Raw genomic sequence first — 24,746 nt, forward strand, 5'->3', positions numbered from 1 at the left:
ACAGAGGATAAACAACCCCCTAAGGTCATATACCAAGAAGCAGGTGAAGGGAGGATTCTAATCCACCTGTCTGATTCTTGAATTCATGTTCCAAACACCGAATGTCTATTGTGCAGAACATTTCATTTCCTCAGCCTGTGATAGATTTCCATCATCCTCAGAAACTTTATTCTTTTGACAGATCATTTTACTGATGAGTCACAGTGAATTTAATTTCAGGCAGGTGCCAATTTTGAAAGCTGTTATTTACCCATCACTTTATTAAGTGAGGATATGGAGAATAAAAGTATATATGATGTGACCATTGCCCTTATTAAATTTTTTAATCTACTGACGAAGTGTCTCGAATTCTGCTGCTGTCTCCTAAACATGGACACCCACCTATGGAGTTTCAGTGCTGCTTTCAAATCCCTACGGAAGTGCCCTCCATGAAGCTCTGGTGCACTCAGAGTTTTACTAATATTCTTACCTGATTCCATACGCTTAGGAAATAGCCATCAGAAAAGGGAGAAAAAATATATTAGAAAATATCCCAGGATATATTTTTCTCCCTTTTCTTCTCTATGCTGTTTCACTAGGGGAAAACAAAAAAGCTTGTTAAAATATTTTTTACCATAATTAGATACAAATTTGAAATTTATAGAGAGAATGGAGTGAAAGCAAAAAAGTGTTTATTGCCCAGGAGGCTTCTAGAAGCTCAGAAGTTGCTGTTCGTTTTCTCTCTGTGGGCCTGAAGGATGGTCCCCGAGGATTCACGCCACATGCTTGGTCCTGGGCTGCTATTCTGCATTTCCTAACCACCAGGCTGTGGAGTGTTCCCAGCCAAGGTTCCCAGGCTACAGATTGCTTCAGATGCAGCTTGTGGCTCTTCTCTCCAGGGAGGCCCAGGAGGGGGTGCTCAGGACTTCTGTTGTTTGGTTTTCTCAAAACAGGAGAAACATCTCTGAGAACTCAGTATTCAAATGAAAGCTAAAGTGTGGTATTGAAATGCTGATCTAAATATAAAGGTACTTTGAAGTTTCCAGACATTGAGAACACCCACCAAACCTGAGTGCTCTCTAGTCCTGTTGTCACCAAGTCTCATCATTTCATGCTTGGACATTGTGATGGCTTTGGGGTTCTTCTTTTTTCCCCCAGAATACCTCTCTCCAATTTCTCTTAGGTACTCCAACCAGATAAATTATCTTCAAACATTTTTTGGCCTGCCATTCGTCAGTGCAAATGTTTTCAATGGCTCCCCATTGTTTGAAGAATCAAACTCCAAACTCACTGAAAGGACGGGTAATTCACGTCTCCTTCTATAGGCTTTTACTCCAGTGTAGGGTTCCCAGCTGTCTGTAGTTTCGTGTTTTTGTTTTTTTTTTTTTCCTGAGAGGACACTGGGCTGTCATAACTCCCAGAGTGAAGAGAATAATCAGTGGAGACCAAGATGCTGGTGAGCATCCTACAATGACCAAGACAGTTCCCACAATGAGAAACTGCACAGTGCAGAATGCAGGTAGTGCTGAGATTGGTTAAGTAACTGCTCTCGGCCAGTTGGGCTGGGAATTGTTCCTGGAAGGTCCTGGGCACATCTGCACCATGCATCAGCTTTCTCTCTTTAATGCTTACGTGTCACTCCTATTTTTTTTTAATTAAAATCTTTTTTATTTTTACAGACTGCATGTTGATTCATTGTACACAAATGTGGTACAACTTTTCATTTCTATGGTTGTACACAAGGTAGATTCACACCATTCATGTCATCATACATATACATAGGGTCATACTGTCTATTTCATTCTACTATCTTTCTGTTCTCCACCCCTTCTACCCCATTTTCCTCTACACCTTCCAAAGTTCCTTCATTCTTTTCTTTTCCCTGCCACCCCCCTCGTTATTCACTCCTACTTTTATTTCTACCTGCTCCCCAAAGCCTTCCTAGTGAAATTCTCCCTCCCTCCTCTGCATTTTCAGAGAATGTACTAGTACCTTTCCTGTGCTACTTTCCTTAAATGTTTTATTTCCCCCACTGTATTTAATTTGCTTTATTTTTTCCAGTACCAGGAATGGAACCCATGGGTTTTCTACCACAGAACTCCATTCCCCCACCCATTTTACCTTTTATTTTTGAGACAGGGTCTCACTAAGTTGCAGAGGAGGCTGATCTTGAACTTGAGATCCTTCTGTCTCAGCCTCTCTCATAGCTGGGATTACAGGCATGCACAGCCTGGCTTATATTATTACATATTTGAAGTCTCAAGACTGTAACTTCTCTTCCTCATATCCTCTGTAGTGTGCATCACAGGGCTGTACATAGAATAGATGTTGAAAATATTTGTGGTTTGACTGGATACACAAAAGCAGTTCATTTTCACTGTGGCCTCCCTTTATAGCCATGTCTCCCCATTTGCTATATAATTTGATCACTACCAGTATAGTTGCTGAATTTCTAATACGTAGACTCAAGCACAGTCCCTTTATTTTAAGATAGTGACAGTTTTACCAGGCCCACAGCTCAAGGGGGCATAATGGAAAATTGGTGATCAGGTATGGTCCTGTCTCTGTTTGTCACGCCTCTTGGCCTGCTATTATCCTAAATGAGTGGCCATGCGGAACAAATCACTAACGTGAAGGACAAGCCAAAATTACCAGGAAAGAAAGCATGAAATGGTAAATGTTTTATTTAATCTAGAATGATATGGAAATGTTTCATCTGATGCCAGCCTGCTGTTTTAAACAACCCCAGACTCATTATTCAGAACCACTATCGTTAATGTATCTTTGCTATGGAAAGCTCGCTAAGTAGGCTAAGAGAACACATTAGTGGGAGGGTGTCTGTCCTAGTCACTGCCTCTCATGCAGATAAATGGTTCAATTTAATTTAATTTACTAAACATGCATAGAGTACCTAGTATATAAAATGGACATATGCACAGTGCCAGGCGTGGGAACAGTGCAGGATATAAAGATGCCCTCAGAGAACTCATGATCTGGGGTGGATCTCAGCTAAAATAAGATGAATGTTGCAAAATAGAGTCCTGTGGGCACTCCAGAGATGGAGGAACCAGGTTTACGGGAAGCAGGGGAGTCCCACTTTTGAGGCCTTTATAAATTGGTACAACTGCATTAGAAAACCTGTATAATATCTAGCAAAGCTGAGTATATGTATATATATGAGCCAACAAACACACATTATCTCTATCTTTCTTTAGAGACCCTGTCTCTAAATAAAATACAAAATAGGGGTAGAGATGTGGCTCAGTGGTCGAGTGCCCCTGAGTTCAATCCCTGGTAAACCCCTCCCCCCGCCCCGGTAAAAAAAAAAAAACTAAGAATTTTTTTTTTCATTTTTTGAGGTGTGTTAATTCTCTCTATTGCTACTATAACAAATTAACACAAACTCAGTGACTTCAAATAGCTCAAATGTATTATTTTCAGAAGTCCTACCAGAGTCTCACTGAAGTGAAATAAAGACATCATCAGGGCTACACTCCTTCCCACAAGTTCTAGGAAAGAATCTGTTTCCTTGACTTCAGCTTTGAAGCTGTCCCCCTTTCTTGGAGGCGGGGTCAGCCTCTCCTGCATCTTCAATGCCACCAGTGCTGGGTCGAGTCCTTCACATGCCTCGTGTCTGGAATCACTCTCCTGGCTTCCCACTTTTAAGTAGACTGGGCCCTCTTAGACAGTCCAGGATAATCCCATAGAAATGTCCTTAACCTAATCCATTTTGCTGAGTAAAGGAACATATTCACAAATTTCAAGGACCAGCATGTGGATGTCTTAGAAAAGTGGTTATTCTACCACATAATGTAAAACTTAGAGTAAATTGCACAAACCATAGTTATGCAACTTGATGAATTTTATATGTGTATGCACACCTGTCGCCACCACTGAGAAGATAAAAACACTTCCTACACTCATATTTTCTGAAACTTCCTATGGACTGCTCTTTGTCCATTGCTTATCCAAAGATAACCACTCTCCAACCTCTTTCACTGTTGATTATTTTTGTCTGTTTTTAAATTTTATACAAGTGAAATCAAACAATATGTATTCCTTTCATGTGAAGATTCTTCTTGCTTATTTATTTATTTGAGGATACATTTACTACATATACTATATTTGTGAGAGTCATTCAGGCATTCAGCTTCAATCTACTGTAGTAGTAATTCATCCTTTTCATTACTGTGTAGTATTTCATTGCATACTATAATTTATTTACTCATTCTACCACAGATAGACATTTAGGTGAATAAATCTATCATGAACTTGCTTCTGTGTGTTTGTTGGCTCATATATATACATATACTCAGCTTTGCTAGATATTATAAAGGTTTTCTAATGCAGTAGTACCAATTTATAACCAACTAACCATAAGAAGAATTTCAGTTGCTCTACACCCTCACCAACACATGACCCTATCACACCTCTTTTTTTCTTTTTTAGGATGTACTGGGAATTGAACCTAGGGCTCCATCAATGCTAGGCAAACACTCTACCATTGAGCTACATCCTCAAGCTCCTATTATTCCTCTTGGCCAGGACTTTGGGTGGGGTTAAAGAGGTATCTCCACTGATTTTTTTTATTGTAAATAAATGGGGTACAAATTGTTTCTCTGTTTGTACATGAAGTAGAGGCATACCATTTGTGTAACCATACATTTACATAGGGTAATGGTGTTTGTTTCATTCTGTTATTTTTTCCTTCCTCCCCACCTCTCCCACCCCTCTTTTCCCTCTATAGAGTCCCTCCTTCCTCCATTCTTGCCTCCCTTCCACCCCCTATTATGTATCATCATCCGCTTATCAGCGAGATCATTCGTCTTTGGTTTTTCGAGACTGGCTTATCTCACTTAGCATGATATTCTCCAATTTCATCCACTTGCCTGCAAATGCCATCATTTGATTCTTCTTAATGGCTGAGTAATATTCTATTGTATATATATATATATACCACAGTTTCTTTATCCATTCATCAATTGAAGGGCATCTGGGTTGGTTCCACAATCTGGCTATTGTGAATTGAGCAGCTATGAACATTGATGTGGCTGCGTCACTGTAGTATGCTGACTTTAAGTCCTTTGGGTATAGGCCAAGGAGTGGGATAGCGGGTCAAATGGTGGTTCCATTCCAAGTTTTCTAAGGAATCTCCACACTGCTTTCCAGTGTGGCTGCACTAATTTGCAACCCCACCAGCAATGTATGAGTGTACCTTTCTCCCCACATCTTCACCAACACCTATTGTTGCTAGTATTCTTGATAATCGCCATTCTAATTGAGCTGAGATGGAATCTTACGGTAGTTTTGATTTGCATTTCTCGTATCACTAGAGATGTTAAACATTTTTTCATATATCTGTTGATTCTCCACTGATGTTTTAATTTGTATTTTCTTGATGACTAATGATATGGAACACATTTTCTTATACAGATTGGCCATGCATATGGTCTTCAAAGATTTTGCCCCTTTTATTTTTGGTTCAATTATCTTTTTAAAAAAGAATTTTTAAATATATTATGTATTTTGAAAAGAGTTCTTTGTCAGATGTGTGCATTGTAGTATGTTTACTACCTGTGTCTGACTACTTTTTTAATCTCTTAATAATCACTTTTGATGGATAAAAGTTCTTAATCTTAATAAAGGCCATTTTAGTTATCTCTTGTGTGGTTAGTATTTTTGAGTTCTATTTTTAAGAAGTGTTGCTTATCCCAAGGACATGAAGTCATTCCCCGAGGTCAACTTCTAGATGTAGTATTGCTTTGTTTTTCACACTTAAAACTATATCCATACCATATTTCTTTTGCATATGGTAAGATATAGGGTCAAGTATGTTCATTTCTCATATGAAAACCATGTAGCTAAGAACCATGTATTGAAGACTGCCCTTTTCTCCCAAAATTTTGTAGTGAAACCTGTGTTGTATAAACACGGGTATATGTTTGGACTCTTTCTTGTGTTCCATTGGTCTAATGTTTTTATCCACTTGTCAATATCATACCAACTCTAAGATCAAAGATGGAAGAACTTTATAGTGAATCCTGACCAATAATGCTTTCATTGGTTAAAACAACAAATGGGTTCTCGCGCTGATTATCATAACCATTGTATCCCCTGTTGAAGTGATCTTATACATTAATGTTTACATCTGAGTTCCTTGAGGAAGGCAGTTTTGTGGCCTGTCTTGTAGTTGGCTCTTCTATACCTAATAGATATTCAACAATGATGGGTTATCTCAAACAGTGAAGTTTTTCAACTGAGAAGCAAGCAGGAATGATGTTAGAATATTTAAAGTCTAGAAATTTCCTGAAGGAAATCCATTAAAAATTAGACACAATTTTTTGGTAAACCAAGTAGAAATTTTCTGATTAGACTCACAGACTGAGACTCAGGAAACCTGGGATATAGTATTGGCTTTGCTAGTGATGTTATTCTGCATAACCCCAGGCAAGCCACTTAATCTTTTGTATTCTGTTGACCTATCTGTAAAATGAGAAAAAATAATGGTGTAATAATGTTTCAGCCTTATAGGATTGCTGTGAGACTGAATTAAAAGCAAATTTGAAGAGGAAAAGCTTGTTATGAAAAGACTTTATCTAGGATGCAATTATTTTCTAAGATACGCAATTCACCATAAGACTGTATTTCCATTGCAAAATTGTTATTGATATATATGGTGAAGGTTCTAAGACCTTGCAATACTAATGAACTATTTAATTTAGCAAAAAAAGAAGAAAACTAACTTTAAAACAGATTCAGAGTTAAGTTCATTGTATTATAGTCTTGAAAACTGATTATCAGATTGTATCATGTATATAGACAGAAACTGTATTAATTAGAGGCACCTCTACATATATTTTGATCAGGGAAATAGATGTCAATAATAGCTGCAAATGCTCAGAAAAATTGTCAAACCTTTCTCCGGATTTTTTCTAGTTTAATTAGATATATACATGCATTCAAAATCAAAGGTAAGAGAAAAAGTATAATCCAGAATATACTTATATGACAGAGATCAAAAGATTTCTTTTACTATTTCTTTCCTAGAAAAAGGAACAATTTTCCAAGGGTGGGGAGAGCTAGAATGTATGCCTCTCTTCCCTTTGATCTTTTAATTTGTTTTTAATGTCACTTTTCCTCACCACACTGTGCCTGTGTAGCTCATAGTTGGTGCTCAATAAATGTGTGAATGAATGAAAAATTGCTCTTTTGCCTGTGCTCCCAATGTCCTATATATCTCAAGTTGCACATCATCTTATGATCATATATTTGCATGCTGATTCTCCCTGGGCTACAAAGTCCCTAAGAATAGAAACTGGGCTTTAATCATCTGGCTCTCCCCAGCGCCTGACACACAGTACACACTTTGAATGTGTCTCTCAAATAATCTTGATAACTTTCTCACAAAAACCTCATGGTGATCCAGGAAAAACATAGCTTTCTTTAAGGCTTTGTTAAAGACAATTCAGGCCACATGAGAGAGTTTTAATTAGCACATTGTGTTGGACACTGTGTTTTCACACCAGGTGAAAGGGGATTGGCAGGGAGGAGGAATTCTGCAGAGGTAGGGAAACTATGAAGAATATACACTCTACAGAAAAACTGTCAGTTTCCTTTCATAAGCAGTTGACCTCAATACCATATTCTGAACTAAATAAGCATTTGTGGAGATGCAGTTCATTTACTTTTAATGGGCTGTCTTTGTCATGATAGAGTTTATACCTTTTATGTATCCCACCTATTAAGTCACAAAATGAATGAATTAGCTAAACATCGATCTAGCCAATTTGGTTGAGTCATGCATTTTCTTCCTAACACTGGCCAGAATGTTGGTTTTTGTGTCTCTGCAAAGGAAACCTGCCCATCACATGGTACTAGGACTTAATGATGGCACAAAGGGAGCCCTTCCAGATAGGGAGAACACATTCAAGAATGTTCTCTTCTGCCTTATTTGACTTGCAAAAGGAAAAAAAAAAAAAACAGAAACTGAGAGGGCTGAGTGATTTTCTTAAATTGCCATTTTCCTTAGTCACAACCAAACATGGCTTAATCAACAAGAGTTGGATAGGACCAAGTGGGGATGAACTTGAATTTCCTGGGATGACAGGCTTTTGTGTGCATACTGAAGGTCCAAGTAAACATAGACTGTGATGTCCATCCAATGGAGCATGTGTATTGTTTTAAGAAAAAGTCTAGCACTAGGTGTTATGGTCTGGATGTGAGGTGACCCCCAAAAGCTCATGTGTGAGACAATGCAAGAAGGTTCAGAGGAAAAATGACTGGGTTGTAAGCGTCTTAACCCAATCAATTCCCTGATAGGGATTAACTGAGGTATATCTGAAGTGGTAGGGTGTGGCTGGAGAAGGTGGGTTTTGGGCATGGCTTTGGAGTATATATTTGTATGTGACAAGTGGAGACCTTTCCCTCTGCTTTCTGATTATGATGAGAGCTGCTTCCCTCTGCCACAATCTTGCGCCATGATGTTCTGCCTCACCTCAAGCCCCAATGGAGCTGGGCCTTCTATAGACTAAGACCTCTGAAACCATGAGCCTCTTAAATAAAATTTTCCTTCTCTTGCAGTTGTGCTGGTTGGGTCCTTTAGTTACAGCAGGGAAAAAGATGACTAAAACACTAGGTGAGATGAATATTGAAGTTCTCTAATGATAGTAGAGGTGCAAAAACCAGAGCTATCTCACTTAACAAAGGACCCATTCTGTACCAGGCACTGTGTACATTATTTCAAGTGACTCTCATATCAATTCTTTAAAGAGCAACTATTATTATTTCCTTAATATAAACATTGAAAATGATTCAGAGATTAATCATTTCAAGTTCATAACATCAGAAAGGCATGTAGAGATAGTGAAACCAGTTACATCTGACACCAAAGCCCCCACTTACATCACTATAAGATTCTGATTCTCAGAGTGAATTGAAAAGGAGTTCTGTTAGAAATCTACATCAGTGCTTCCCATATCATTGCCATTGGCCACCTGTGGCTACTGAGCACCTAAAATGTGATTAGTTCACATTAGAACAGGATATAAGTATAAAATACACACCAGAAGTCAAAGATATACTAGAAATAAAAATAATAATTTAGATATATTGGATAAAATGAAGCATACTATTAAAATAAGTTTCACCTGCTCCTTTTCACTTTGCTGATAAGTCTACCAGAAAATTTCAAATTACATTGGTGACTCCCATTTTAAGATCATATTATATTTCTATTGGGCACCACTGAGATCAGTGAAAACTCATGGTGGTTGCTGGCAACCATACCAGAGTGCTAGACAGTGTGTTGGTACCCAAAAGGAATTAAAACATTAGTTTTCAACCGGTGGAAATCTGCCCTAACACCTCCACAGATCATTGGCAGTGTCTGGAGACGTTTTTGACTCTCATTGATTGAGATGAGATGCTACTGTCATCTAGAGAGGAGAGGCCAGGGATGCTGCTATACACCTACGATGCATGGGGCAGTCCCCACAATAGTAATCATACCACAAATATTCATAGTGCCCATAGTGCTGAGAGATCCTGAGCTTGGGAATGAGGAAAATTGGCATATGTAGGTGAGTCTCCTAAGGAAGCAAGCAAGGAGGCAGGCAGGGACTTGAGCATAAAGAGCTGGGAGTTTAGTTCCAGGTCTCGGGAACAAACTGCATGGCTCTATCCATGAGAACTGGAGCATGCACAGGAGCACGGTCTCAGCCTAGGACCAAATCCCTTCTACCATGACACACATCTTCCACCCAGAGGAAGGCAACTTCCATGGATCCAGGGCTTAAAGAAGGACCCAGCAGCTGATCAAGCTTTCTGCTCTGGAGAGCAAAGCTGTGCAGAGGCCTGAAGCCAGGCAAGGCCTGACAAACCTAACAAATGAGTTCAATGACATGATTTTTCCCACTGATTTTTTCCATGGAAACTCTGGACTGAGTATCAGCCTTACCACTAGCTTCTGTCAGGGCTCAGAGAACAGTCTCTTCAACCAAATAATACAAATTGAATTTATGAAAAAGAGAATTGGCTGTGTGGGTTAAGCCAGCATTTTCCAGAGATGCTTTATTGGTTTCAATAGACCTTTATTACACATTTTAGAACACATTTCAAGTCAAAGAGACAGCTAGGTCTTTGTTGAAGACTGAATTTTAGCAGCAAAATTTGAAATCTGTGATGTGTGCATATTAAACCATAGAGACTTTCACATCAGAGGATGGAATGATTAAATTCTGCCTCCGTTCCTGAAATACTGCAGCATGAGGCAGGGTGTACACACTGTAAACAGAGTTTATTTTTAGCCTGGGCTTGAGACAGAGTATTTTTTTTTTCTCAGTGTCCCCTACAATGCTCTTTCTTTTTCTTTAGGTATTTGTCTAGATCATATTGGATGTATCTGATTATAATTGCTTAGAGATTTTGTGATGGGGCATAGGTGACCTTGTCCCTGGGATCCCTCTGAGCCCCTGCTCTGCCACATTTCCTCACACACCCTGTCACTGCCTGTGCTCATTTCTGCCCTAGAGCTAGCCAGCAAACACACCCATGACTGGCAGTCTCTCAGGGGATGCTGTTTCTTACAAAAGAAAAACCAAGAGAAATGTAGATGTGTTAGTCCACTTGGGCTGCTATAACAAACTACCAAAAACTGGGTGTCTTATATATAGCACAAATTTATTTCTCACAGTTCTAGAAGCTGGGCAGTCTGAGATCCAGAGTCTACATATTTGGCAAGTGGTGAGGGCTCACTGTGCTGTCTCTAGGGCTCACTTGGCTGTTTCTCTGCTGTGTTCTTGCATGACAGGACAAGTGAGCTCTCTGGAGTCTCCTTATGAGGGCACTAGTTCCATATTCACAAAGGCTCCACCTTCCTGCTTCCAAACGCCATCAAACTAAGAGTCAGGATTTAAACATATGATATTTATACATTTGGTCTATCACAAAGATATTTAAGCGAAACAAAGAAATGAGGACTATGAGATTAGAAAGGTCAGTCTGGGATTGAACTGGGCTCAGTTCTTACTCTTTTCTTTCTTTTGCAGTACTGGGGGTTGAACCCAGGGCCTCACCTAGGAAAAAAGCCTACCTCTGAGTCACATTCCCAGCACCTGCCCCCCCACTTTTCCTTCTTATTACTCAGTGAGAAAACCTACAACCTACTTTGGGTCTGCCATTGTAAAGTAGAAGTTATAATATCTGACTTCTTGGGATTATGTGAGATTAACAGAGTGGCATGTATTCAGAGCACGGATGCAAGAGCCAGAGCATCTGGGTTTGCATTCTGGCTTTGCCACTGACCATGTGACTGCAACAGCTTCTCAACATCTCTGTATCTCCGAACTAGGGAAAACACTAGACCCTATCTACTACAGCAGTGTGAAGACTGAGTTATGACAGATAAGCACACTGAGTTCTCTGGTCCTCTGTTACAGTGACATTTTCCACTGTGCATGTCATAGAAAACACAGACATGGGAGACTTGGCCTAGGTCTGCTGGGGAGTGGGGATCCCAGATCAGAGTGGTGTAAGAAAGACTGTCTGGATCCGTTTGTTTCCTTACTGCTTATTTATTGTCTTATTTACTATTTTGTCTTAGTTTTATTAAAGAATCACTCGTCTCCAAACTTTTCCTTCACATCATAATCTCTGAGAATGCCACTCCTGACCCGGTAGTATGGGGAAGCTACATGGATCTCAAAAGATTGGACCTAGCTACCGATTTGAGAATATAAAATCTCTGTGAAACTGCATATTTCAGGGTGAGGAGAAATCTTTGGTGAAAAATGAGCTTCAGTGTCTTTCCATCTGTGTGGGATAAGGCTCTGAGTTAGCTTTAATCTGATAAATTAATGTGGGAAAGAATGCAGTGCATCCTCAAAGTTAAGTGGTTTCTTTTCTACTACAGAAGCATACAGCAAAGAAAAGTTATCCACTATCACATTACCTTCTATCCTAAGCCTCCACTAAAATAATCCAGGTTCCGAGAAGGAGGATAAAAAGTGATCAGACTAAAAGCCCTGGAGCTGACTAAGGGCAGAAGATTGAACCTCCAGCCCATGAGAGTCCTGTCTTAAGAGAGAGGAAGACAGGCTACAGGCAGAGCAGATGGTTTCACAGGGAGATGGCAGGAGCAACACTGAGCCCAGGTGGGTACTGTCATCACCACCAGATGGATCCCAGAGAAGCTGAGGAAGAGCTTCCCCAGGTGAGTAGGAGGTGAGACTCTAAGTTCTGCACTGATAGTTTTAGAGTTAGGAACCAATGTAATGTCTCTATGACCCTATGATTGGTTTCAACCTGGGATGGTGCATTTAAGGTGTACCGCCATCTTTGGGGGTAATTTAATTTTGTTCTGACTATAAGCAGAATTAGGAAGATGTGGTTAGATGACACGTTTAAGTTTAAGGAATAGAAACAGAAAGTCCTTTGAGCTAACAAGTCTGGATAAAAGCAAGCTTTGACCTGTCTCTGCATGCTGACTACTTGATCTGACAAGGGAGGGAATGAAATAAGTATCAGGAAAAGGTAAGGTAATTCGTTAACATGAGGATGCTTAGCTGAATAACCTACAGTCAAGAGGGATAGACGTAGAACAATATCCCCAGGTAGCAAAAAGTGAGTACTTAACACCTCCCCACTTCTGTAGTAGACAGTTTCCCTCTTTACTGACATCTGCTCATGGTTTGCTATATCCTCCTCATCTCAGCACAATCATAAACATCTTCCCTTTGAGCACTACTGTGGAGTCTTCTCCTGTAGGAACTTTAAGATTACCTGGACTTAAGTCCTCATTTCACAGATGAGCACACTCAGGCCAGGATATACTAGTCAGAGATGCTCCTGATGACACAGTAACAGAGGTGGAATTATAAACCCAAACTTTACTATAACAGGAAGGATAAGGAATTATCTACCAAAGCAATCTGAGTCAGAGTCCCAGTGCTGCTACTCAATTACCACACAGGTTACAAACCTTTATAGAAATGAAGGTTCTTGAGAAGAATCTGATACTCCCTGGACTTCAGTTTCTCATGTGCAAAATTGGGATCATAATTCTCACATTGTTGTTTTGTGAAGATTTAATGAAGTAAAATATTAGAAAATAGCAAGTGTCAAGGTTTGGTGGTGGGAGAGTGCTGGTAGGTTTGAGGAACAGTGAGGAAGAGATCATGCTGGAAGAAAGTGGGCAAGTGTGGTAGGAGATGGGGTTGTCATGAAGATCACATTAATTAAGGTCTTTAACTTCAAAATATTTCTGGAATTCTTAGATCAAGATAAAAACTCTGTCCTTTGCTTTGCTGTAAGTGAGATGGGCTACTCCTAGGGAGAGTTTAAGCAGAAGAGTGACCTGATCTGAAGTATGTCTTATAAAGTATCCATCTGAAAGTGTGGGGAAAACAGACCACAGGATGAGGCAAAGGGATCAGGCAGGAACACATTGTAGTAATCTCAGCAGAAGATGGCCATGGTTTGGGCCAGAGCATAAGCAGCAGAGATGTTGACAAGTGTTTGGATTCCAGAAATATTTTGAAGTTAGAACTGGCAAAATTTGCCAATTAGAATAAATGTGAAGCATTAGAGAATAAGAAGAGTTAAAGATTATTCCCAGATTTTTGGTTTGTTTAACTGAAAGGAAGAGCATATTTTGTGGGAGGAAATCATTAATTCAGTTTTAGAGATATCAATTTTTAGTACAAGTAGAAATGCTGATAAATATTGGGTATTTGCCCTGGAATTCACAGGAGAGGACCTACTTAAAGATATGAAATGTGGTAGTTACTAGGGTACAGATGGTATTAAACATCCTGCCCCTAGATGAGATCACACAGAAAATGTGTGTGGAGAAGGTGGATATAATGTCAGAAGACACAACCATGGGGCACATAAGGCATGTGCAGGTCAGAAAAATGAGAAAGAATGTGCAAGGTGGATTAAGAAGGATCAACCAACAAAGTAGGCAGACACTCGAGAGACACAGGTAGACCTGAGGAAAGTATTTTAAGGAGGAACTATTCAACCACATCAACTGGAACTGACTGATCTAGTTAGATGAGAACCAATCCATTTGCCTTTGCAACATAGAGTTCATTGGAAATCAAAATGAAAGCAGTTTAGGTACAGTGCTGAGGACAGAGACTGAAGTGAAGTGATTTCATGAGAGAAAGTGGATGATGAAATTTACTAACCTGCCCACATATTAAAAAATATTATAGAACTTCAAATTAAGACAGGTTTTTATTGGCACATGAATAAAAGAGACAGGCCAATATAACAGAATAGAATTTCCAGAAATAGATCCAAATATATACAAGAATTCAGTATATCATAAAGGTAACATTTCAAGAATAAATGGTGTTGAAATAAACTATGTGCCATCTGGAAAAAGATAAAGTTGGATCCAACTTTATCCTTTTAAAATTTCCAATGAACTTTTTGATGAAGAAAGAAAAAAGTTCTGAAAGAATACATGGGTGAAATCCCTTTATACACTTTCTCAAAACTTTCCAATGACTCAGATTCCAGAAAGCACAGGAAAGATTAACTAACTAATCTAAACAAAAATTTAGCAAATTTGTATTTCAAAAGACACATGAGAAACTGGAAAAGAAATTTTCAAGGCATACCACAAAAACTAATCCTCTAATATTAGTATAAATTTGAACAAAATGACAATAATCAAACAGGAAAATAAAGGCAAATGAATAAACAGAATTCATAGAAAACAGATATTAACAGTCCTTAAATGTATGACAAGGTACTGACTCATAAAAAGAAAAATTTAAACTAAAGCAACATGAGGTACCATTTATCATTACCAGTGGCAATACAGAAGTTTAACAATATTCTCTGTTGGTGAGACTAAAATAGAGCCATCATTGCCGTGCTTTGTGGTGACAAGGTAGCACGGCACAAGTCCATGGAGGGGAATCCAGGAATATATATCAAAATTGCAAATGGCGTTGTGTTTGTTTCCTAAGGTGGCCATAACAAAATACCACAAATATAGTAGCTTAAAACAATAGAAATTTATTCTTTCATAATTGTAAAGACCAGAAATCCAAAATCAAGGTGTTGGCAGGACCATGGAGAAAGCTCTGCAGAAGAGTTCTTGTCTATTTCTAGCTCCTGGGGGTTGCTGGCAATCCTTGGCATGATTTGGTTTGTAGTCATATCACTCCACTGCCTCCAGCTTCACATGGCATTTTTCCCTATATGTCTCCATCCAAATTTTTCTCTGCTCTGTCACATTAGGACCCACTTTAACCTAGTATTAACTAACTTGACTATATCTTCAAGCACCCTATTTCCAAGTAAGTTCATATTCATAGTTTCCAAAAGTTAGGACTTAAACATGTCTTTCTTGGGAACATAATTTAACCCATAACATATTTCCCCTTTGACCCAGGAACTTCATTTGGGAGAATTTCTCTAACACATTTATATCTCTATGAAATTATGTGTGCATAAAGTCATTGCAGCATTTCCTAACAACAATTGGTTGAAAATAACCCAGATGGTTATAGACAAGGGCAAGTTAGACAAACCATGAAATATCTGTGTAATGGAATATGTGTGGTGAAATACATGATTGAGAAAACTATGAACTAATATGCAATGGCCTTTAGTATCCTTTTTTAGCAAAAAGCAAAAAAGCTAAGTGAACATGTTTTTATTTTATGATGCCTATGGTAAGAAAAATTTAAAATGAGAACATATGATTGTCTCGGCTCAATTTGAATATGGAATCAATGAAAAGATATACAAGAAATTTAATAGAGTACCTGTTGGAGGAGGGAGAAGGAGCCAGGAAGATGGGACAGAGATGCAAAATTTGTAGCCATTTTCATCTTTATACTATGTGAATATATTACTTTTCCAAACTATTTTGTTAAGGTCTCCATGGAAACAATTAGAGAATGAGAGGAGAGGATTGGAGAGTGTGAATACAGACACCCATTCTGCAAGTTTGATGCTGGTGTTTTTCCGCCAGAAAGTGTTAATGGAAGGATTTCAAGTCATAAGCAGGACTCCTAATCTTTCTTCAAATTATCCTCACTGTGTTTCTTGACTGGAAAGCAGAGCAGTTGCCTTATGGATGAGCCCAAGCCCAGCAATATGATCAAGTTCTCCTATCACAATTGCTATCTCCATCACAGAGGTTGTCACAAACAACTGATCAAATTGTCACATGTTACTAGCGGTAAATTGCATCCTGATTTCAAAGGTGTTAAAATGTGAAAACCTGTCTTAGAGTGGCTTAAATGTGGTCGCACAATTGCAAACTTTTACCAAGTTTCCATTCGAAATTTCTGATCATGAGTTTAAAATGGAACTGGCGAGCCTGATGTGTGTCCCTCTCCCCTTCAACTTACTGGCTAAGAGTAAGGAGAGAGTTGAGTTAATCCAGCTTCACCAGGAGACAATGGCTGCAAGGAGAGGGACAAGGCAGCTGAGGGATATGTAGGAGGAAACCAGCATGCAATGGAATTGAAGCTGGCTAAGCAGTGAAGTGAAGGCAGGTGACATGTCAGTAAGATTGCTCTTTGCATATGGCATACTCGCATTTCTTACACATATTTATTTAATCAAGTGTCAAACATTTATTACTTCTATTTGTGCCACACAGCATTGTAAGCACTGAGGATATGATATGGAGCAAGACCAAAAAGTTCCCTTGTGTCATTGAATTACATTCAAAGCAGGGGGAGAAATCAACCTTTCATAAGTCAAAAACATAAACAACAAATAATAGACAGATAAACATGAACAAATCAGATGATACTCAGAGAATTAAAACAGGATGATGTACGAAAGATGAATTGGGCAGCTAGTATTAAAGTGGTTGGGAAGAGTCTCTGTGATACAGTGGAGTTTACGTTGAGATCTGACCCAGCAAGGATGACCCAGCAGAGGGAAAGGTCATGTGTAAAATTTCTAATATTGAAGCCCACTTAGTTTGTCATAGAATAAAAAGGGAATGCAGCTGGAGCATGGTAGCTGAGGTGTAGAGGTATACAGTGGGGTGTGAGATGAGAGAGGTAAATGGATACCACATCATGGAGAGCACTCTAAGCCAAAAGAAAGCGTTTGGATTTTTTTTTTTTTTTTTTTTGAGTGTTTATGTTGTGATATGATCTGGCTTGTGTTTGTATATGCTTGATCTAGAAGCTGTGGGCTGAATCACAGAACAGGTAACAGAGAAAGCAGGAAGCCAGATTAGGGAATTATTGCAGTAAAATGCATGAGAACTCATAGTGATTTGGTGATGGAGATTGAAGAAAAATGTATTTAAGATAAGTATTTAATACTTTGCACTTTTTTGATGGTCAAGATCTCTGCAAATGTTCACGTATGATAGAACAGAGAAAAATTCTTTGGAGGAGAGGGGTGACTACTTGACTCCACATTTGAATATCATCCTAGATTATATTTACACCCCCCCCATCTTTAGCTATGAATCCCAGAGGGAATGTTAAGCATATCAGTTTATAACACATGGTTCCATTCCATCAAAAGCTTACTGAACTGGGTGCAGTGACATATACCTGTAATACTCAGGAGGCTGAGACACAGGAGGGTCACAAGTTCAAGGCCAATCTGGGCAATTTAATGAGACCCTAACTCAAAGTAAAAAAGGGCTGGGGATTTGGCTTAGTGATTGAGCACCCCCTGTGTTCAAACCTCAGTGTTCAAACTCCAGGGCCCCAACAGCAACAACAAAAAAAGCTTATTGAACTACCAATGGGGAATTTACTTACTTGTTTGGAAGGATAGAACAAAAAAGGGAGACAGGGAAGTAGGGAAGAAGGAAATGAGGAAGAAAGGATGAAAGGAAGGAAGGATTTCTAAAGATGGAACTTTTTAGGGATACAGGGAATATATAGTTCAGTTTTCATTTGGTAATTGGAGACGTATTTTTAACATTCAGCATGTCCTTCTCACAGGAACATTTGAAAAAGGTAGCATTTCTATTTCTTGGGGAAATGATTAGGCATGCACTTGTCCCAATTTTCTCTGCCTGCATGTGGTGGCAAGCAAACCCATCTCTTCTGTGCTCTGTAAGCCATGCAGGTATTAAAGCTCAGGAGAATGACAGTACTGCCTTTGTGATCATGGGGTTTTACCATCCACATTAACCTTTAAGATGAGGGACAACATTTGCTTTTGCAAAAGACGGGAAAAGGAAAAAGACCCCCAAAGAAATGAGGGGCACCAACAAACAGTCAATGATTTAAATATGGCTGTGTCTTGGTCCGGAATGATATTGTAGAAAAGTCTTTGAAATAACAGACTGAAAAGAAGAACTAACAGCTTAAATTGAAAACCACAAGTATGTTCTAAGGAATAAAAGCATGAACCAGCTTAGTGGAGTCTAGCGGAAGAAGCCTGGGTTAGGGAATATGCTTTCAAGCATTTTCCTGCAGGTCAGACAATTTAGGAAAGCTGGTCCTGAACTCAACTGCATCATTTTGAAGAACATTCTGGGAAGAGAGATAGAGGTATTTGAACCCTGGGACGAATCCTTACATAATTTAAACATGCTGTGGATAGCCACACCTGTGCAATTGCTGTTAGTAACTCCATTTTTAGCAATTAGAATTAACTCTATCCTCAGCAGGATGTGATTGGCACACAATTTCCATGCCTTGAGAATGGTTTCAAGAATTCCTCTGTGTTGGTCTCACTCACGAATTAACAAAAAGTGTATTAGAGCTTTATAAAAAGTATCAAACTGGCAAAATGATTCCCCCCAACTCAAATATTTCTCATTTACCTATAGGATTCTAGAGAAGTCCTCAGAATGAATGGTGGCAGGTTCTTTGACATTCACTGGACAGGATACATTTTGATGGTGTAAGATGAACTACAAGTTAATCATTAAGAAAATTATAATTCTGGTGAATTGACTAAAGTCTCCATGCATGAAATTTGTTTCAGAATCTTTAAGCCTGTCAGACTACCCACTGAAACAGTGACCAGACTTGTGAATTTTCACCTAATGCTAAATCATGTGCCTCTCTGTGAAATACGGCCTTCATTTATTTTACGGTCGTTGACACCAAATAACAAAAACATGAACCGAGAAATGTTATTGGAACATGCTGTGATGAGATTCAAGCAGGCAGGATTGAGGGGTGTTTTAGAACCAAATTAAAATTGCCCCAGTGGAGGCAGATCTTTGGTGGAAAATTGAAACAGAAAATTCTTCCTTCACAATGCTCCACGCTACAGGAGGGAAGCAGGAGGAAGGGTTGTTCCAGAACCTCACAAATGGGAAAGTTTTTTAGTATTAGCATCTTCAGAAAACACAAGTACCACTTTCAACTGTTTCACTATGACCAACATCCTTTGCTTGAGCAAACATAGGCTCCTCAAGCTTCCCCTAGGACCATGGATGCATGGCCTTATAAAATCCAGTTTCAACAAGAATCCTGCCAAGTCAGATTAAGAACACGCCACCATTAATGTCTGAGATACCTGACCATCTTCAAATCTGACTGTTCGATTATCAAGAATTATACAAATCAATTGTTAAACACAGTCATTATTTAAAAGGGTGTTATATAAATTTACAACTAAATAAATTATATTCAGAATAAATCCTCAAGACACATCACTTCCTGATTAATTGACTACAGTTTACTATTGTTGAAATTGGCTATGGTGTAAGTAGTTACATCACGGCTAGCTACTACAGTTAGAAACTAGCAGACACTCCCATCAGGGTTAATTTCAGTAAATGCTACAATCAGCAATGGATTCATTGTCTTGTTAATTTTCTAGATGTTTTCAAGTGATGGAGAAAATAAGAGTGATACACATTTAACCTGCATGCCATTTCTATAGCTATCACATTGTTAACAGCACAAAAAGTTGAGGAAATATTTCTTCAGCATTCAAAACCTTTATCAGATCCAACAAAATGTTTCTCATTTGATGAACAAATTTCTGATATGCATCTTCATTGTTTTACTTTCATCTTTTTTTTTTTTAACCTAAAGAAAAATCACAGCCAGTATTCATGTTGGATCCACCCTCATTCATCAATTACAACCACGGCTTTTCTACAGATAAGAGAATTCAACAATAATTAACAAAGCCATTCTATACTAATCAATTGGCTTTATAGAATTTACCATGAAGAACATTGTTTTATGTTATTATTACTTGTAATTTGTGTGCTACACATCCTTAATATCAGCAAGACTCATAATAAGCTTATTGAGGTGTGTGGGGGGGGAGGGTGTGTGTGTTATAGGAAAATGGTTGTTGAACACTTACCACAAACTCACTAAGAATAGGGCAAATAATACTCAAAATAAAATTCCCAAAGACACAGAAAATTACTTTTGAAATTGCCAAATTTCCATAATTAAATTGTGCAATTAAAGATGTTAAGTCTGGGTCAAAGGAAACCTAAAAATAGAAAAATTAACAAGCTAGTCAAAGCAGATAGAACTGATCAATGTTCTCTATTTCCTGAGAATACCTATAGTATTTTTTTTCTCTCTTCTCAGAAAGTAGTAACTGACACAACTAATATTTTTAAGGTAATTACTATATATCAGATGCTAGGCCAAACATTAGATGTAACATCCATTTAATGCCACAATAACCCAAAAAGTCATTATGGTCATCCCCATTTATTTCAGAAGAAAATTAAAGAATTGATATAATCCAAGACCACTTGAGCAAAGGTACAAGCTACTAAGTAGCCCAGGCTTTTAAATTCCACCCTGGTCATTGTTCCTTGAGGGCTTTCCTTAGAGGAGAAAGAGGAAGTGCTTATCATTTCTGCCAGGAAACAACCAACAGGCTTCTGAAATTTTAATGTTCCTTTCCAGCCCTGTCTATCGTCATTGACTCTTTGATGCTACTTTCAGGGCCTTTCTTCTAAATATCGTGATCTCACAAACCCCCAATCCCAAATCCCGCCAATCTGTTAGGGTTCAATTCAAATTCAATCTCCTCTCTGGACTTCTTGGTTTTCACAGTTGCACTTGTAATCCTCTGTTTATAATCCACCTTATTTGTATCTCTCTTTGCAGCACTTAACCACTTCCTGCCTTGGAATAGGCAGCTTTTCCCAAGATAATACCTGGAAGAACTCCACCAGTTGTCTTATCACCTTCAATACAATTAGCATACCAAGGACCTTAGGAAGTGCTGCAATGAAGAGACAGTCTTTGAATGTCATTTCTCCCTCAGTGTTTTTCCCATTTATTTTACCCTGGGACCCATTTTTCCCCCAAATAATCATAAATACCACTTGACTCTAGTAGTCCAAAGTGAACACAATTTAATGGACTCTATTATTACTAATATGTTACTACTAATATGTGTTAGTAGTAATATATACACAACTACAATACAGTACTATTTATATATAGTAGCAATACTTTTTAGGATATATTGCTAATATGTTAGCAATATATTAGTAACAATATATTGGTAATATTTTATCGTTCATAAAGTAATTACTACTTATATCTAATTATTATATGTAGTAGTTATATATATATGTAACTACTATATGTAATATATATATACATATATACATATAACTATGAGAGAGCAGAGTCTTAAATGTAGGGACACAAGACTAGATTGTGTTTACCTTTGTATTGGCCAGCGAGGCATTGCTTTGCATTTGGGAACTTTGCATTTGAGAAAATTTGGTTGAATGGACAAGCTCTATTCTTTTTTGTTGTGGTGGTGGTTGTTCTAATTAGTTATCCATGACAATAGAATGCATTTGGACACATTGTACATAAATTGTACAATGTACTATTGTACATTGTACATAAAGCACAACTTCTCCTTCCTCTGGCTGTACATGGTGCAGTCATGGTGTAATCATACATGTATATAGGGTAATACTGTCTCTCTCATTTCACTGTCCTACCCATACCCAGATCCCCTCCCTTCCTTCCTTCCCATCACTCCCTCTTTCTTTCTTTTTTTTAATATTGGTGTTTTTAGGGGGTGGGAGTGAGAGAAGAATGGGGGAACTTTAGATTATGTAGAAAGGAATGAGAGGGAGGGGGGTATGAAAGATGGTGGAATGAGACAGACATCATTACCCTATGTACATGTATGATTACACAAATGGTATGAATCTACATTGTGTGCAACCATAGAAATGAAATGATGCACCCCATTTGTGTACAATGAATCAAAATGCAGTCTATAAAACAATTAAAAGATAAATTTTTAAAAATTGGTGTTTTTTTGTTTGTTTGTTTTAAATTATTTTTAGTTGCCAATGCAGCTTTATTTTATTTATTTATTCCTATGTGGTGCTGACAATGGAACCCAGTGCCTCACACATGCCAGGCAAGCGCTCTCCCACTGAGCCACAACACCAGCCCTCTGCTGTATTCTTGCATAAAGAGGATGTAAATGGCCACAGACTGAAGTTAACCTGGACTTCACAAAACTTGCTTTTAGAAGCACTCACTAGTACGCAAGGGATAGCATCCCAATGTCAGGTCAAAAAGCAGTCTAAGCTGCAACTGAAAAAGGATACCTCAAGGCAGGTGGCTGACCTCTCTTCAGTTTACTGCTCCAGGAGGAGAAAACAAAACACAGTTGGGAAACATCAATGTGACCTGTCATTATCCCAAAAGCTCCCCCCCACCACAGGATTGCCAGAAGCCTAAAATGCTAATCGTGCAGTTCTCCTTGGTTCAGGCTTTCTCCTCATGCCTCCTAATTGCAATCTTTCTCAGTAGGAGACTCTACACCTACCCATTTTATCCTACAGTCCTTTTCTCAGATTAGAAAGAGAGGGAACAGGAGACAATGGGTGCCTTCCATAGAGAGGCTTCTGGAAGAAAGAAAATGGTCTCAGAAAAGGTCACCAAAGGACTGACTTATCTCATATCACAAGTGTATCAAATGGGTGTGTGAGTGTGTATATTTGTGGGTAGATGTGTGTAAAAGAATCTTCTTTTTATTGAAAGCTACTTGCAGCTGTTGACAAACAGGAAAACCTTGAAAAGTTAATTTTATTCCTGATAGCTTAATTAATTTTCTTTACCTTGACCAAGAGCCATCATGAGAAAAAATGGTGGAAAAGTTTGAAAACTGCGTAATGATATCTGCAAATGATAGTGAGATGAATCTTTATTGCCAATTACACACTGCCTGCTGTGCTCCTTGATCAAAGCTGTTACCTCCTAAAAGCAAGTCACTGGCACATGCTCCTCCCCTGCCCACCCACCTGGGGCTGCCTTGCTCCTGTCTAGTTTCAAAACACAATCTTCCCCACCAGTTTAGAAAGAAGAGGATTGCCAGATGAGTTGTATACACAGGCAGAAGGGAACTTAGATACACCAACAAGAGAAGAAAACATGAGGATGGAGTGAACAGTAAAAAATTGGAACACCTATTAAATAATTCAGGACAATTGCCCAAAGGAGAATAGACATTGAATGGGAATGAAGAAAATAAATGGATCAAGATATAACAGAAGGAAAAAATAGAATGGAAAGAAGGAGTAGATGAAAGAGCTAACCCAAGGGAGAAAAGAAAGCAGGCATCACTAATCCTGGCAGGAATATTAATGACTAGATATGGAATTGAAAGGAAACAGCTCAGAATTTCCTGACACCCTCTGAAGAAGGCTTGAGCCAGGGCTCCCTATGATTCGCACAACTCTGTAATATCTTTGGAAAGCTGATTTCCCGGGCCTAGTTTGAGGCACTTTGGAGGAGATAAGTCATGTACTTTTTTGGGACAAACAGGAACTTTGCAAGAAGGGATAGAAAGGAAGGGATTTTAGATTTTGTGTAGATTTCAGATACCACCCATTCTGAAGTTATGGCAGGGCCTGAGATGTTGAACCGGCTCCAGCTGAATGCTGTGACCCAGCCAGAGTTGAGTCAGAATGATTTATCCCATGTTGAGATCATTCCTTCGTCCAAAAAGAATTCAGCTATGGGGTTTTATTTTCCTTGAGTAATGAATGAAAGCAATGAGTATGAGATAGTCATTGAGAACACACACCAAACTTGACCCAGGAGAATCTGTACAGGAAAGATGTCCTGTGGCCATTCTGAAAATGGGAAGTTAGAAAAGCTGTGAATTATTCAGCAGATATTTATTGAGCACCTGCTATGTGCCAGTCTCTATCCTCTTCACAGTGAGTAAAGCAAAAAATCTGGAGTGGAGCCTATGATCTCCATTTCCGCAAACACTCAAAACTGATCCTGCAATGACAATCTTCTTAACATTTTTTTCAGAAACACCATTCTAGAGCAGATTCTTAAACTATTTTTCAATTATTATCACCCAAGGGGATCTTTCTAGGCATTTTTTTCTAATTGCACCCCGCTATGAGGCCACATATATACTGAATATCTGTTTATGAAATGTGGCCTTTGAAAGTAACCACTTTAACGTCTACATTTTTTGTTTGTCTTTTGATTTGGTTTTTGCCTTCCAAGAATTAGTATTCATCCTCTTGGGAGAACATTTTACCTCCATTGAGATATCATCCATGTTCTTGGGGTTCAGTGAGAAGAGACCACCATAGATAGCTAGTTGGGTTCAAGAAGTATTCACTGGGCACAAATGTGTTAGACACTGCTAAATCCTGATGCCACTAGGTACATAAGTGAGTGTTATTACATCATCCCCATCTGGCACTCACTGGGAGACAGAGGTCATAAATAGACAATTCCACTAAAATGCAGCACATTAATAAATAAATATGGTTTAGCACAGGATGCCTCCTTTCTTGTAGAAACGTTATCATC

This window comes from Sciurus vulgaris (genome assembly GCF_902686455.1).
Source record: "Sciurus vulgaris genome assembly, chromosome: 14".
NCBI classification, from domain to species: domain Eukaryota; kingdom Metazoa; phylum Chordata; class Mammalia; order Rodentia; family Sciuridae; genus Sciurus; species Sciurus vulgaris.